Source organism: Amphimedon queenslandica, unplaced genomic scaffold (genome assembly GCF_000090795.2).
Source record: "Amphimedon queenslandica unplaced genomic scaffold, v1.1 AMPQUscaffold_9921_Cont17826, whole genome shotgun sequence".
Taxonomy (NCBI): Eukaryota; Metazoa; Porifera; class Demospongiae; order Haplosclerida; family Niphatidae; genus Amphimedon; species Amphimedon queenslandica.
In genome coordinates, this window is record NW_003549808.1 from 1 (window position 1) to 4,625 (window position 4,625).

The 4,625-nt window shown below is 34.9% G+C and overlaps 1 long non-coding RNA gene across 1 annotated transcript; it reads right to left on the minus strand.

Annotated features, from left to right (window-relative positions):
* Nucleotides 1-45: 45 nt before the first annotated feature.
* On the minus strand, nucleotides 46-608 carry LOC109590509 (uncharacterized). Its single transcript, XR_002189356.1, has 2 exons — nucleotides 318-608; nucleotides 46-264 (listed from the first exon to the last, which is right to left on the minus strand). It is a non-coding gene; the product is annotated as an uncharacterized LOC109590509 (long non-coding RNA).
* Between the last annotated feature and the right edge of the window lie 4,017 nt (nucleotides 609-4,625).

Here is a 4,625-nt window from a genome sequence, read left to right on the forward strand (position 1 = left end):
ATTAATAATAATAATAATAATAATAATAATGGCATCTTAGCAAAATGGCTGAATGTAAATTGTTATAACTAAAAAACCAGCAACAAGGAAAATTTAAAAACAACTTTAAACAATGTAAAAACATGTAAAGAGTCTCTTTATTGTAGTTTCATAGCAATAGAATTTAGTCTATTCTCCTGAGAGGTACGCAAAGGTCATACCATGGCAAACTGGTTTTTCTTGAATATTTCCTAAAGAACACTCTGGAGAAACAAGAGAAGTTGCCTAAACAATGTAATAAACTAAGTAACAACATTTCATGACAAAAATACACTCACAGAAACAAATATTTGGGCTACAGAGGTACGCAAATGGAATTTTAGCCGCAAATTGAAGATTTAAACAATTTAAAACAAATATTAACTTACAATAACCGATCAGAACCTTAAAGCCGCCATTATAACTTTGCAGTAGATTTTTCATAAAGCTAAATACATTTTTAAAAGAGAAAAGAGCAACTTCATACTCCAGACATTGACAGCCGCCATCTTGAAAATCATAACAGAGACTGCAAAAAGTTTTTACACACAAATGATGCGCTCACGTGATCCCGTTGCCAATCCCAGTTACGTTAGTATATTATTTCCCTGTTCTAACCACCCGCCTACGCTCCTTTATGTAGTGGGTGTGGTCACGGCAAACAAAATGGCGGCTTACACATAGGACAAAGTTAAGAGCTTTCTAACAGCAATAGAACATAAAGATACTGTTTAAAAACTTCTCTAGAAGCATTTGAAGGTAGAGAGAACCTCTATAAGTCTTAATAATGACCAAGTTGTACTTGCAAGGTGGTGAAATCAATTACAGGAATATTTTTTACACTGTTACGCTTGTTAAAATTGTTAATAGATTTGGCGTACTGTACAGAGTCTTTGGCAAAATTTTGCCAAAAATGAAAAGAGAGGATTATTCTTTTTTATAATTTTCCCTGATACATATACATGTTCTAATAGTGTATTTCAATTTTGGGGCTGATCATTCCAATCACATTTGGATTTTTACAATTTTTAAAGTTGCTACCAATAATTATGTACAGTCAATCCTGTCTATTCCACCAATTCCAGACACCTTGAGACCCAATAACAGAAAGTGTTCTTATTTCAGATGTTCATTAATGCACCTTTATATCGTATTGGACTTTGCTGAGTCTATAAGTATAATCAAACTGGAATGATTTTGTTTCAGAGTCTTCAAGAGGATTTCTCAATGTAATGATTCATCCACTATTCCTGATTATGACTGGTGTCTGCTTGTCTATCTCTCCCTGTTTGTGTAGTTAAGTATAATCTATTAAGGAATAATAATGTATAGAAAATGGATACAATAATAGAAGGATGAGAATATCAATGGTCTAACTTTAATAGTTATTTTCACTTCTTTTTCAAATTGACAAGCTTATAATCAGGAAATTTGATGGGTCCTAATTCTGATGTGAACTGAAAACATAGTGCATGTATTCACTGAGAATCAATACTTAGATGTGCACTGATGGGTTAAGTGAAATGCATTTGTCACAATAAACATGTTATTGTTTTGAATTGTCATACATGTAGCTTATTGTAAAGGAAAGTAAACAAGTTTTAATTGTGACACGTATACATCTTATGCACTTTGCTTACTGTAAAAGAAAACTGGCATGCATAGATTTAATTTGTCAAAAAATAACAGAACCATAACAGTACTAATTCTATTCAGTCTATTGTTAAAATGGCATTGTCAGTATCAGGAGTGGTTATAGTCTTCTTGTTGAGTGTCAGTGAAGTTACTAGTCAATGTCCACCTTCCTCAGGTAAGACACTGGATGTGTATAATAACAACTGTATAGGTTTTTATAGGTATCTACCTGATGCATGATGGAAACTGTTATCCTAATGGATCATATTTTTGGGATAGTAGTGTCAACTATGTACCTAATAAAGCTATATCATGTGTGTTACCTGGTACTAGTCTAACTACTGGTCAGTGGGTTAGAGTTGCTGATCCTGATGATGATCCTGTTGACTGTAACAGTAATAATGCCAGTGATCCTTTTCGTTGTACTAGTGTCACTTCACCTGTTGCTAATGTCAGTCTTTATCTTGCTCAAGGACTATCAGCAGCTCTAGAAGGCTGGTACAAGTGTTGTCTTCCCACTGATTGTTCAACTCCTGGTACTAACATCATCTTTGCTAATATATTCAGTAAGAGGAGACTATAATCACTTACTGATGTAATAATTATTTTCATTTGTAGGATTTGCAGAGATAGAATCATTTACTGTTGCTGATCTTCCTTCTGATATGACAGTATATCCTCAGGAATACAAACTGAATTGTATTAAAATTGGATTCAATCGCTATGGTATTAGTATGAGCATTAGTAATACTGCACTGGCCAATTACACTAATTGTGAAGATAATAATAATAATAGTCCTTGTCCTGGTACTGTGCTAGTTAGTAGTACCAACACAATAAGATATACTGTTAATATCACATGGGATGGAATGACTGTCAGTAGTGGATCAATCAGTCAATCAACCACTGGAGATCAAATGTATCAGTGTGTAGTGCAAATCCCTGATCAACCTACTAGAACACGTAATATGACTATAAAAGGTATCAAATTAATTATAGTTGATTTTAAAATAGTAAAATAATTTTTAGTACCAGCAACTGCTCCCTCTTCTCTTACTGTGGTCAGCAAGACAACTACCACTATCACTGTCAATTGGACTGCACTTGATTCATCTGATGCTGATGGATATGTAGTCAATGTCACTAGTGACACAGACACTGTGCAGACAGTACAGGTGGAGGGAAGTAGTAATAATACAATCACACTGAATGGACTGAGAGGAGGAACAGCTTATAGCATCACAGTCAGAGCCTATCAACAATTACTGGGACCTGCTAGTACAATCAGTGTCTTCACTCATTGTCAACAAGATGGTATATTGATTTTATATAAATTAATATTATTATATAAGTATTGATCATGTACATTAGATATCTATTTAGCACATGATGGAAACTGTTATCCTAATGGATCATATTTTTGGGACCTTATTGTCAATGCAGCTAATGAAGCTATATTATGTGTGTTACCTGGTACTAGTCTAACTACTGGTCAGTGGGTTAGAGTTGCTGATCCTGATGATCCTGTTGACTGTGACAGTAATACTGACAATGATCCTTTTCGTTGTACTAATGTCACTTCACCTGCTAATCTAAGTCTTTATCTTGCTCAGGGACTACCAGCAGCTCAAGAAGGCTGGTACAAGTGTTGTCTACCCACTGATTGTTCAGATCCTAACACTAACATCATCTTTGCTAATATATTCAGTAAGAGGAGACTATAATCACTTACTGATGTAATAATTTCATTTGTAGGATTTTCAGAGATAGAATCATTTACTGTTGCTGATCTTCCTTCTGATATAACAGTATATCCTCAGGAATACAAACTGAATTGTACTAAAATTGGATATTATCAGTATGGTATTAGTATGAGCATTGGTAGTACTGCACTGGCCAATTACACTAATTGTGATGATCGATATAGTAATTATCCTGGTACTGTGTTAGTTAGTAGTACCAACACAATAAGATATACTGTTACTATCACATGGAATGGAATGAATGTCAGTAGTGGATCAATCAGTCAATCAACCACTGGAGATCAAATGTATCAGTGCAGGGTAGCAGATCATCCTGATGGTAATACAGTTAGAATACGTAATGTAATTGTAAAAGGTAATGTCAATGAATACCAGTAATTCTTATTACTAATAATATCAGTACCAGAAACTGCTCCCTCTTCTCTTACTGAGGTCAGCAAGACAGCTACCACTATCACTGTCAGTTGGACTGCACTTGATTCATCTGATGCTGATGGATATGTAGTCAATGTCACTAGTGACACAGGCACTGTGCAGACAGTACAGGTGGAGGGAAGTAGTAATAATACAATCACACTGAATGGACTGGGAGGAGGAACAACTTATAGCATCACAGTCAGAGCCTATCAACAATTACTGGGACCTGCTAGTGCAATCAGTGTACAGACCTTACCAGGTATTGCTACTGCACCTTTTAATGTACTTGTAACATTGTTGATGTATTTCTAGTTATTAATTCAATCAATTGGACACTAGTCTCATCCATTACACAACTCAATAACACTCAATATTGTATTGATTGTCTCACAACTACTGATATAAATCCTTCAACTGATGTTTACTGGTTAGTCAATGGAGTGATGAAGAGTAACTCAAACTATTCATCAATTGATGTCTTCACATACAACAACACACTACTGGTATATCCTGATCCACTAGGAGTGTCAGTTAATGCTACCTGTATAGCAATGATTGGAGGAGTCAACTACAGTCAATCTGTGATATTACATGGTTTGATTATACTTTAATCAATAGTAGATACTTTGTTTCTTTTCTAGCTCCTAGTGGTACCCCAAATAATGTGAGAGGGTTTATATTAAATGCTACTAGTATCAAAGTGAACTGGACCAATTCATCAGAGACTAATGGATATGTGATTGAGTATACTACTGGAGGTGTAACCAGGAATGTAGTATCTACTAGTGAAGA